Source organism: Triturus cristatus, chromosome 12, assembly GCF_964204655.1.
Source record: "Triturus cristatus chromosome 12, aTriCri1.1, whole genome shotgun sequence".
In the NCBI taxonomy this organism is placed as follows: Eukaryota; Metazoa; Chordata; class Amphibia; order Caudata; family Salamandridae; genus Triturus; species Triturus cristatus.
The window spans coordinates 860003405-860016906 of NC_140595.1; positions in this window are offsets into that span (position 1 = coordinate 860003405).

Sequence of the window (13502 nt, forward strand, 5' to 3'; positions counted from 1 at the left end):
GAATAATGATAGAGACACACGGGGCTGGAGAATAATGATGGAGACACACAGGGGGGCTGGAGAAAAATGATAGAGACACAGGGGGGGGCTGGAGAATAATGATGGAGACACAAGGGGGGCTGGAGATTAATGATAGAGACATACAGGGGCTAGAAAATAAGGATTTAGACACACAGGGGGGCTGGAGAATAATGATGGAGACACACGGGGGCTGGAGAATAATGGCTGAAAAACACAGGGAGCTGGAGAGTAATGTTGGGAGACACACGGGAGCTGGGGAATAATGATGGTGACACAGGGGACTGGAGAATAATGATGGAGAAACACAGGGAGCTGGAGAGTAATGTTGGGAGACACACGGGGGCTGGAGAATAATGATGGAGACACACAGGGGAGCTGGAGAATAATGATGGAGACACACGGGGGTCTGGAGAATAATGATGGAGACATAGGGAACTGGAGAATAATGATGGAGACACATGGGACTGGAGAATATTGATGGAGACACAGGACTGGAGAATAATGATGGAGACACAAGGGGGTCTGGAGAATAATTATGGAGACACACAGGGGCTGGAGAATAATGAGAATAATGATGGAGACACACGGGGGCGGGTGAATAATGATAGAGACACACGGGGGCTGGAGAATAATGATGGAGACACACTGGGGCTGGAGACTAATGATGGAGACACACAGGGACTAGAGAATAATGATAGAGACACACAGGCACAGAAGAATAATGATAGAGACACAAGGGGGCTGAAGAATAATGATGGCGACACACAGGGACTGGAGAATAATGATAGAGACACACAGGGGCTGGAGAATAATAATGGAGACACAGGGGGACTGGAGAATAATGATGGAGACACAAGGGGGCCTGGAGAATAATGATAGAGACACACGGGGGCTTGAGAATTGTTAGAAATGGGATTTCTGGTTGGCTAAGGCTTGCGCCAAAGTCAGGCAGAAACCACCACTCTAGTCAGGGCAAGGAAGTTACACGCCAAAGATAACCCCTGCTCACCCCCTTGGTAGCTTGGCACGAGCAGACAGGCTTATCCCGGAGGCGATGTGTAAAGCGTTTGCGCGCGCACCCAGCAACAACACCCAAGGCCCACCGCAAAGGAAACTCCACACAAGGTATTATATAAAAATAACCTTTGTATTATACACAACACATTAGATAAAAACACACACTTTACAATGTGCCAACAGGCACGGGCAGAATTTACAAGGGATTATATATACAGGGGACAGGGCCACATGGACCACTGTCAGGAATTAGCACTTTGTAGAAATAGCACTTAGAACGTAGGAATAATATTTGAGAACATAGCACATACAATCACTGTAGCACTAAAAATAGAACATATAGCACACAACCAGTAACTACTGGTAACAGGAAGTACCACCTACGCAACCCTAACCACCTTTAGGAATATATCACGCAGGGAACTAGGACCTCACTAGTACCACCTGTACTAGGGAGAAAACAACCACCTAAGTATCACAATACCTGTAGGGGTCTAAGCACATAAACACATGATGCATAACATTCAGAGGTGTAGGGAAGGAAAATATCATGAGGACATTGCGCAGGCGCAAAAGTACATATATGCAAATCACCAGGTACCCTGGGCGAGGGCACAACACAAAATAACTGTCCCCAGGCCAACTGGCCTCTCAGGGGGGGGCAGAAATGACTAATATCCAAGAATGTCAGGGCGCGACTGCGCAGGCTGCGCAAGCCAGGCGCACAATGCCCAACCTAAACGTGGCAGCTGCCCACTAAGTGCTGGGCAGCTGTAGGGACTGAGACCTGGGCACCTCTGGGCCCTTAGAACAGTTATTGCCCCCTGAGCCTCGCAGGCAGGCTCTAAAACAAGGAATGCCCCTGAGCCTCGCAGGCTCTAAAACAAGAAATGCCCCCGTCGTTGGAGCCCTCTCAGGCTCTTTAAACAATGGCCTCGTTGGAGCGCACTACTGCTCGGAATCCACCAATGGCCCCGGGGTTGGAGCCTTCACGGGGCCCTAGGCAAGGACAGAAAGGCCCCCCAACGGTGGAGTCCCTCTGGACTCGAGTCGACTCAGGCCCCCACTGGAGCCAAGGAGGTGCTTTCACCAACTCTGTCCCCGAAGCGCTGCCGCTGCCCACTGTCAGACGGGGCAGCGGGAGGGAGGGATGAGCACTGCGCCCGCAGTGCTCGTCTTCATCGCAGGGACGGCACCGGACAACGCGCCTCACCACATCCCCCAGCCACCCAGCAGCTGAGCCGCACTTACCGGCTTGCGGGCAGGCAACACACGGAGGCGGGGTGGGCTCCCGGTCCTCCTCTCGTCGGAGTTACTTCTCTCTCGGTGGGGCTGAGGGCAGTCACGGCGCTTCCTCTCTCTCTCCCTGGTCGCGCCGTGACAGCCCTGCCCCGGACGGGTTCCGCTTCCTCTGGCTACTTCTTCGGGCTGCACCGGAGCGCGGGGTGGCCTCCCGACGCCTTCCGGCTCTATTTCCTGGCACAGGAGCGCGGGGTAGGCTCCCGTCCGCTTCCTGTTTTGAACGAGGCCCTGCCCACGTCCCAACCAGGACAGCCTGACTTCCTGTCCCAGCCCGGGCCGCGGCGGTGATTTCGATACCACGCAAATAAGCGGGGTGGGCACCCGCGACAGCACCGGTATGCCGAGTGGGCTCCCGCTATCGAAATAATAAAATAAGCGGGGTGGGCACCCGCCAATGACCACGGCAATGCGGGGTGGGCCCCCGCTTCAACTCTCGGCCACCAGAGGGGGAATCCCTATGCCGGGGATTCCCTCGGGTAGGAGGAGCGGTGCTGCAGGGGCGACACAGGCGTGCTCTAGGAGTGCTGGGGCACCAAATAAAGCGTTCCAAGCGCTCTAAGTAAAATAAGAGCGCTTCCAGGCGCTTAGGGGCTAAGAAAAGCGCTTCCAGGTGCTTAGGGGTGCCAGTAAACACAAAAGTCCAGCAAAGTCCTTAGGAAGGTGGGCAGGGGGCAAGGCTGGGCCAGGGGCCAGCTCACTGGGCCCTCCAGGCAGGAAGGCAGTACAAGGTGGCGGTTCCTCCTGGCCTCCAGCAGCAGCAGCCCCCTCAGGATCCTTGAAGTGAACAACTTGTAAGGGGACACAGCCCCTTTTTATACAGTAAAAGTCTTTGTTCTTGGTTCAGGGTGAGGGGGAAAACCAGTCGCAGCTGGTTGGGGAGCACCCTTGATGTGCTCAGCCCCTCACTCTATTCACTGGCAGGGCTAGGGTCGTCAGTCGCACCACAGGGGGCGGAGCCAGCATTGTGTGTGGAAAACCCTGCCCTATTCAGGACCCAGGTGTACTCCTCCCACCCATCTAGCTGCTGATCTCCCCATTCACCACTGGGTGACTCATCCTGACTCTGGGGAATCACTAGCCCGTCACATGACATGACCAGCCAATCACGCGACAGACACACTGCACACAGAAGTGCCCACTTCTAGAAGTGGCACTTCCACACTAGGTACATGCACGCCACACACATCATCGCGCAGCATTCACTCCCACGAGTCCGCACATACCAAACTCGGGCCTGCACACCCCACGCATCAGGAACTACTAGAGACACATACATTCCCCATGCATTCCTATGGGAGGGCAGGCCTATCTCACCACATGCACTCAGAGCACGCACACACTTTACCCTGGGACACAGGGAAAGTGCGCAGAAACAAAAAAATCACCACACCAAGTCACCAGTAAAAAGCAAAAAAAGTTCAGGGGTGAACCTGCCAGAAGGGCCAAGTCCAACAAGAATAATGATGGAGACACACAGGGGGGCTGGAGAAAAATGATAGAGACACGGGGGGCTGGAGAATGATGATGGAGACACAAGGGGGGCTGGAGAATAATGATGGAGACACACGGGGCTGGAGAATAATGGCTGATAAACACAGGGAGCTGGAGACTAATGTTGGGAGACACACGGGAGCTCGAGAATAATGATGGTGACACAGGAGACTGGAGAATAATGATGGGGAAACACAGGGAGCTGGAGAGTAATGTTGGGAGACACACGGGGGCTGGAGAATAATGAGAATAATGATGGAGACACACGGGGCTGGAGAATAATGATAGAGACACACGGGGCTGGAGAATAATGATGGAGACACACAGGGGCTGGAGAATAATGATGGAGACACACGGGGGGGGGCTAGAAAATAATGATGGAGAAACACGGGGGCTGGAGAATATTGATGGAGACACACAGGGGCTGGAGAATAATGATGGAGACACAAGGGGGCTGGAGAATAATGATGGAGACACAGGGAGACTGGAGAATAATGATGGAGACACAAGGGGGGCTGGAGAATAATGATAGAGACACACTGGGTCTGGAGAATAATGATAGAGACACACGGGTCTGGAGAATAATGATGGAGACACACAGAGGGGCTGGAGAATAATGATGGAGACACACAGGGGGGTTGGAGAATAATTATGGTGTCACAGGGGTGGCTGGAGAATAATGATGGAGACACAAGGGGGGCTGGAGTATAATGATAGAGACACCCCCATAGAGACACACGGGGGCTGGAGAATGATGATAGAGACACACAGGGGATGGAGAATAATGATGGAGACACATGGGAGCTGAAGAATAATGATGGAGACACACAGGGGGCTGGAAAATAATGATAGAGTTACAGGGGGGCTGGAGAATAATGATAGACACACACGGGGGCTGGAGAATAATGATGGGGACACACGGGGGGCTGGAGAATAATGATGGAGACACACAGGGGTTGGAGAATAATGATGGATAAACACACGGGGCTGGAGAATAATGATGGAGACACATGGGAGCCGAAGAATAATGATGGAGACACACGGGCTGGACACGAATGATGGAGACACACAGGGACTGGAGAATAATGATGGAGACACACAGGGACTGGAGATTAATGATGGAGACACACGGGGCTGGAGAATAATGATGGAGACACACGGAAGCTGAAGGATAATGATGGAGACACACAGGTGGGCTGGAGAATAATGATGGAGACATAGGGAGCTGAAGAATAATGATCGAGACACACGGGAGTTGAAGAATAAAGATGGAGACACAAGGGGGGCTAGAGAATAATGATGGAGAAACACGGGGGCTGGAGAATATTGATGGAGACAAACAGGGGCTGGAGAATAATGATGGAGACACAAGGGGGTCTGGAGAATAATGATGGAGACACATGGGGGCTGGAGGTTAATGATGGAGACACGGGACTGGAGAATAATGATGGAGACATAAGGGGGGCTGGAGAATAATGATTGAGACACACAGGGAGGCTGGAGAATAATGATGGAGACACAAGGGGGGCTAGAGAAAAATGATAGACACACACGGGGTCTGGAGAGTAATGATAGAGGCACACGGGTCTGGAGAATAATGATGGAGACACACAGGGGGGGTGGAGAATAATGATGGAGAAACACAGGGGGGCAGGAGAATAATGATGTTGTCACAGGGGGGCTGGAGAATTATGATGGAGACACAAGGGGGGCTGGAGAATAATGATGGAGACACACAGGGGCTGGAGAATAATGATGGAGACACACAGGAGCTGAAGAATAATGATGGAGACGCACAGGGTGGCTGGAAACTAATGATAGAGACACAGGGGGGCTGGAGAATAATGATGGAGACACAAGGGGGGCTGGAGAATAATGATGGAGACACACAGGGGGGCTGGAGAATAATGATGGAGACACACGGGGGCTGGAGAATAATGATGGATAAACACAGGGAGCTGGAGAGTAATGTTGGGAGACACACGAGGGCTGGAGAATTATGATGGCGACACAGGGGACTGGAGAAAAAATGATGGAGAAACACAGGGAGCTGGAGAGTAATGTTGGGAGACACGCGGGGGCTGGAGAATAATGATGGAGACACACAGGGGAGCTGGAGAATAATGATGGAGACACACAGGGGGGCTGGAAAATAATGATGGAGACACAGGGCGGCTGGAGAATAATGATGTAGACACAAGGGGGGCTGGAGAATAATGATAGAGACACACAGGGGCTGGAGAATATTGATGGAGACACAGGACCGTAGAATAATGATGGAGACACACGGGGTCTGGAGAATAATGATGGAGACATAGGGAACTGGAGAGTAATGATGGAGACACATGGGGCTAGAGAATATTGATGGAGACACAGGACTGGAGAATAATGATGGAGACACAAGGGGGTCTGGAGAATAATTATGGAGACACACGGGGGCTGGAGAATAATGAGAATAATGATGGAGACACACGGGGCTGGAGAATAATGATAGAGACACACGGGGCTGGAGAATAATGATGGAGACACACAGGGGCTGGAGAATAATGATGGAGACACACGGGGGGCTAGAAAATAATGATGGAGAAACACGGGGGCTGGAGAATATTGATGGAGACACACAGGGGCTGGAGAATAATGATGGAGACACAAGGGGTTCTGGAGAATAATGATGGAGACACACGGGGGCTGGAGGATAATGATGGAGACACAGGACTGCAGAATAATGATGGAGACACAAGGGGGCTGGAGAATAATGATGGAGACACAGGGAGGCTGGAGAATAATGATGGAGACACAAGGGGGGCTGGAGAATAATGATAGAGACACACTGGGTCTGGAGAATAATGATAGAGACACACGGGTCTGGAGAATAATGATGGAGACACACAGAGGGGCTGGAGAATAATGATGGAGACACACAGGGGGGTTGGAGAATAATTATGGTGTCACAGGGGGGGCTGGAGAATAATGATGGAGACACAAGGGGGGCTGGAGAATAATGATAGAGACACCCCCATAGAGACACACAGGGGCTGGAGAATGATGATAGAGACACACAGGGGCTGGAGAATAATGATGGAGACACATGGGAGCTGAAGAATAATGATGGCGACACACAGGGGGCTGGAAAATAATGATAGAGTTACAGGGGGGCTGGAGAATAATGATAGACACACACGGGGGCTGGAGAATAATGATGGGGACACACGGGGGGCTGGAGAATAATGATGGAGACACACAGGGGTTGGAGAATAATGAAAGATAAACACAGGGAGCTGGAGAGTAATGTTGGGAGACACACGGGGGCTGGAGAATAATGATGGCAACACAGGGGACAGGAGAAAATGATGGAGAAACACAGGGAGCTGGAGAGTAATGTTGGGAGACACACAGGGGCTGGAGAATAATGATGGAGACACTCAGGGGAGCTGGAGAATAATGATGGAGACACACAGGGGGCTGGAGAATAATGGTGGAGACACAGGGGGCTGGAGAATAATGATGGAGACACAAGGGGGGCTGGAGAATAATGATAGAGACACACGGGGGCTGGAGAATATTGATGGAGACACAGGACCGTAGAATATTGATGGAGACACACAGCGGTCTGGAGAATAATGATGGAGACATAGGGAACTGGAGAATAATGATGGAGACAGATGGGACTGGAGAATATTGATGGAGACACAGGACTGGAGAATAATGATGGAGACACAGGGGGGTCTGGAGAATAATGATGGAGACACACGGGGGCTGGAGAATAATGATAGAGACACACAGGGCTGGAGAATAATGATGGAGACACACGGGGGCTGGAGAATAATGATGGAGACACACTGGGGCTGGAGACTAATGATGGTGACACACAGGGACTAGAGAATAATGATAGAGACACACAGGGACAGAAGAATAATGATAGAGACACACGGGGGCTGCAGAATAATGATGGCGACACACAGGGACTGGAGAATAATGATAGAGACACACGGGGGCTGGAGAATAATAATTGAGACACAGGGGGACTGGAGAATAATGATGGAGACACAAGGGGGGCTGGAGAATAATGATAGAGACACACGGGGGCTGGAGAATAATGATGGAGACACACAGGGGGGCTGGAGAAAAATGATAGAGACACAGGGGGGCTGGAGAATAATGGTGGAGACACAAGGGGGGCTGGAGAATAATGATAGAGACATACAGGGGCTAGAGAATAATGATGGAGACACACAGGGGGGCTGGAGAATAATGATGGAGACACACGGGGGCTGGAGAATAATGGCTGATAAACACAGGGAGCTGGAGAGTAATGTTGGGAGACACACGGGAGCTGGAGAATAATGATGGGGACACAGGGGACTGGAGAATAATGATGGAGAAACACAGGGAGCTGGAGAGTAATGTTGGGAGACACACGGGAGCTGGAGAATAATGATGGAGACACACAGGGGAGCTGGAGAATAATGATGGAGACACACAGGGGGGCTGGAGAATAATGATGGAGACACTCAGGGGGCTGGAGAATAATGGTGGAGACACAGGGGGCTGGAGAATAATGATGGAGACACAAGGGGGGCTGGAGAATAATGATAGAGACACACGGGGGCTGGAGAATATTGATGGAGACACAGGACCGTAGAATATTGATGGAGACACACGGCGGTCTGGAGAATAATGATGGAGACATAGGGAACTGGAGAATAATGATGGAGACAGATGGGACTGGAGAATATTGATGGAGACACAGGACTGGAGAATAATGATGGAGACACAGGGGGGTCTGGAGAATAATGATGGAGACACACGGGGGCTGGAGAATAATGATAGAGACACACAGGGCTGGAGAATAATGATGGAGACACACGGGGGCTGGAGAATAATGATGGAGACACACTGGGGCTGGAGACTAATGATGGTGACACACAGGGACTAGAGAATAATGATAGAGACACACAGGGACAGAAGAATAATGATAGAGACACACGGGGGCTGCAGAATAATGATGGCGACACACAGGGACTGGAGAATAATGATAGAGACACACGGGGGCTGGAGAATAATAATTGAGACACAGGGGGACTGGAGAATAATGATGGAGACACAAGGGGGGCTGGAGAATAATGATAGAGACACACGGGGGCTGGAGAATAATGATGGAGACACACAGGGGGGCTGGAGAAAAATGATAGAGACACAGGGGGGCTGGAGAATAATGGTGGAGACACAAGGGGGGCTGGAGAATAATGATAGAGACATACAGGGGCTAGAGAATAATGATGGAGACACACAGGGGGGCTGGAGAATAATGATGGAGACACACGGGGGCTGGAGAATAATGGCTGATAAACACAGGGAGCTGGAGAGTAATGTTGGGAGACACACGGGAGCTGGAGAATAATGATGGGGACACAGGGGACTGGAGAATAATGATGGAGAAACACAGGGAGCTGGAGAGTAATGTTGGGAGACACACGGGAGCTGGAGAATAATGATGGAGACACACAGGGGAGCTGGAGAATAATGATGGAGACACACAGGGGGGCTGGAGAATAATGATGGAGACACTCAGGGGAGCTGGAGAATAATGATGGAGAAACACAGGGGGCTGGAGAATAATGGTGGAGACACAGGGGGCTGGAGAATAATGATGGAGACACAAGGGGGGCTGGAGAATAATGATAGAGACACACGGGGGCTGGAGAATTTTGATGGAGACACAGGACCGTAGAATAATGATGGAGACACACGGGGGTCTGGAGAATAATGATGGAGACATAGGGAACTGGAGAATAATGATGGAGACACATGGGACTGGAGAATATTGATGGAGACACAGGACTGGAGAATAATGATGGAGACACAAGGGGATCTGGAGAATAATGATGGAGACACACGGGGGCTGGAGAATAATGAGAATAATAATGGAGACACACGGGGGCTGGTGAATAATGATAGAGACACACGGGGGCTGGAGAATAATGATGGAGACACACTGGGGCTGGAGACTAATGATGGAGACACACAGGGACTAGAGAATAATGATAGAGACACACAGGGACAGGAGAATAATGATAGAGACACAGGGGGGGCTGGAGAATAATGATGGAGACACAAGGGGGGCTGGAGATTAATGATAGAGACATACAGGGGCTAGAAAATAATGATGGAGACACACAGGGGGGCTGGAGAATAATGATGGAGACACACGGGGGCTGGAGAATAATGGCTGAAAAACACAGGGAGCTGGAGAGTAATGTTGGGAGACACACGGGAGCTGGAGAATAATGATGGTGACACAGGGGACTGGAGAATAATGATGGAGAAACACAGGGAGCTGGAGAGTAATGTTGGGAGACACACGGGGGCTGGAGAATAATGATGGAGACACACAGGGGAGCTGGAGAATAATGATGGAGACACACGGGGGTCTGGAGAATAATGATGGAGACATGGGGAACTGGAGAATAATGATGGAGACACATGGGACTGGAGAATATTGATGGAGACACATGACTGGAGAATAATGATGGAGACACAAGGGGGTCTGGAGAATAATGATGGAGACACACAGGGGCTGGAGAATAATGAGAATAATGATGGAGACACACGGGGCGGGTGAATAATGATAGAGACACACGGGGGCTGGAGAATAATGCTGGAGACACACTGGGGCTGGAGACTAATGATGGAGACACACAGGGACTAGAGAATAATGATAGAGACACACAGGAACAGAAGAATAATGATGGAGACACACGGGGGCTGAAGAATAATGATGGCGACACACAGGGACTGGAGAATAATGATAGAGACACACAGGGGCTGGAGAATAATGATATAGACACACCACACGGGGCTGGAGAATAATGATGGAGACGCACGGGGGCTGGAGAATAATGATGGAGAAACACGGGGGCTGGAGAATATTGATGGAGACACACAGGGGCTGGAGAATATTGATGGAGACACAGGTCTGGAGAATAATGATGGAGACACACGGGGGCTGGAGAATAATGAGAATAATGATGAAGACACACGGGGCTGGAGAAAAATGATAGAGACACACGGGGTCTGGAGAATAATGATAGAGACACACGGGTCTGGAGAATAATGATGGAGACACACAGGGGGGCTGGAGAATAATGATGGAGACACAAGGGGGGCTGGAGAATAATGATAGAGACACACAGGGGGCTGGAGAATAATGATGGCGACACACAGGGACTGGAGAATAATGATAGAGACACACGGAGCTGGAGAATAATGATATAGACACACGGGGCTGGAGAATAATGATGGAGACACACGGGGGCTGGAGAATAATGATGGAGAAACACGGGGGCTGGAGAATATTGATGGAGACACACAGGGGCTGGAGAATATTGATGGAGACACAGGTCTGGAGAATAATGATGGAGACACACGGGGGCTGGAGAATAATGAGAATAATGATGGAGACACACGGGGGCTGGAGAAAAATGATAGAGACACACGGGGTCTGGAGAATAATGATAGAGACACACGGGTCTGGAGAATAATGATGGAGACACACAGGGGGGCTGGAGAATAATGATGGAGACACAAGGGGGGCTGGAGAATAATGATAGAGACACACAGGGGGCTGGAGAATAATGATGGAGACACATGGGAGTTGGAGAATAATGATGGATAAACACAGGGAGCTGGAGAGTAATGTTGGGGGACACATGGGGGCTGGAGAATAATGATGGCGACACAGGGGACTGGAGAATAATGATGGAGAAACACAGGGAGCTGGAGAGTACTGTTGGGAGACACACGGGGGCTGGAGAATAATGATGGAGACACACAGGGGGGCTGGAGAATAATGATGGAGACACAGGGGGGCTGGAGAATAATGATGGAGACACACAGGGGCTGGAGAATAATGGTTGAGACACACAGGAGCTGAAGAATAATGATGGAGACACACGGGGCTGGAAAATAATGATAGAGAAACAGGGGGGCTGGAGAATAATGATAGAGACACACGGGGGTTGGAGAATAATGATGGATAAACACAGGGAGCTGGAGAGTAATGTTGGGAGACACACGGGGGCTGGAGAATAAGGATGGCGACACAGGGGACAGGAGAATAATGATGGAGAAACATAGGGAGCTGGAGAGTAATGTTGGGAGACACACAGGGGCTAGAGAATAATGATGGAGACACTCAGGGGAGCTGCACAATAATGATGGAGACACACAGGGGCTGGAGAATAATGGTGGAGACACAGGGGGCTGGAGAATAAAGATGGAGACACAAGGGGGGCTGGAGAATAATGATAGAGACACACGGGGGCTGGAGAATAATGATGGAGACACACGGGGGTCTGGAGAATAATGATGGAGACATAGGGAACTGGAGAATAATGATGGAGACACATGGGACTGGAGAATATTGATGGAGACACAGGACTGGAGAATAATGATGGAGACACAAGGGGTCTGGAGAATAATGATGGAGACACACGGGGGCTGGAGAATAATGAGAATAATGATGGAGACACACGGGGGCTGGAGAATAATGATGGAGATACACGGGGGCTGGAGACTAATGATGGAGACACACAGGGACTAGAGAATAATGATAGAGACACACAGGGACAGAAGAATAATGATAGAGACACACGGGGGCTGAAGAATAATAATGGTGACACACAGGGACTGGAGAATAATGATAGAGACACACGGGGGCTGGAGAATAATAATGGAGACACAGGGGGACTGGAGAATAATGATGGAGACACAAGGGGGGCTGGAGAATAATGATAGAGACACACGGGGGCTGGAGAATAATGATGGAGACACAGGGGGGCTGGAGAAAAATGATAGAGACACAGGGGGGCTGGAGAATAATGATGGAGACACAAGGGGGGCTGGAGAATAATGATAGAGACATACAGGGGCTGGAGAATAATGATGGAAACACACGGGGGCTGGAGAATAATGGTTGATAAACACAGGGAGACGGAGAGTAATGTTGGGAGACACACGGGAGCTGGAGAATAATGATGGTGACACAGGGGACTGGAGAATAATGATGGAGTAACACAGAGAGCTGGAGAGTAATGTTGGGAGACACAAGGGGGCTGGAGAATAATGATGGAGACACAGGGGAGCTGGAGAATAATGATGGAGACACACAGGGGGGCTGGAGAATAATGATGAAGACACAGGGGGGCTGGAGAATAATGATGGAGACACAAGGGGGTCTGGAGAATAATGATGGAGACACACGGGGCTGGAGAAAATTGATGGAGACACAGGACCGTAGAATAATGATGGAGACACACGGGGGTCTGGAGAATAATGATAGAGACATAGGGAACTGGAGAATAATGATGGAGGCACATGGGGCTGGAGAATATTGATGGAGACACAGGACTGGAGAATAATGATGGAGACACAAGGGGGCTGGAGAATAATGAGAATAATGATTGAGACACACGGGGGCTGGAGAATAATGATATAGACACACGGGGCTGGAGAATAATGATGGAGAAACACGGGGGGCTGGAGAATATTGATGGAGACACACAGGGGCTGGAAAATAATGATGGAGACACAAGGGTGTCTGGAGAATAATGATGGTGTCACAGGGGGGCCGGAGAATAATGATGGAGACACAAGGGGGGCTGGAGAATAAC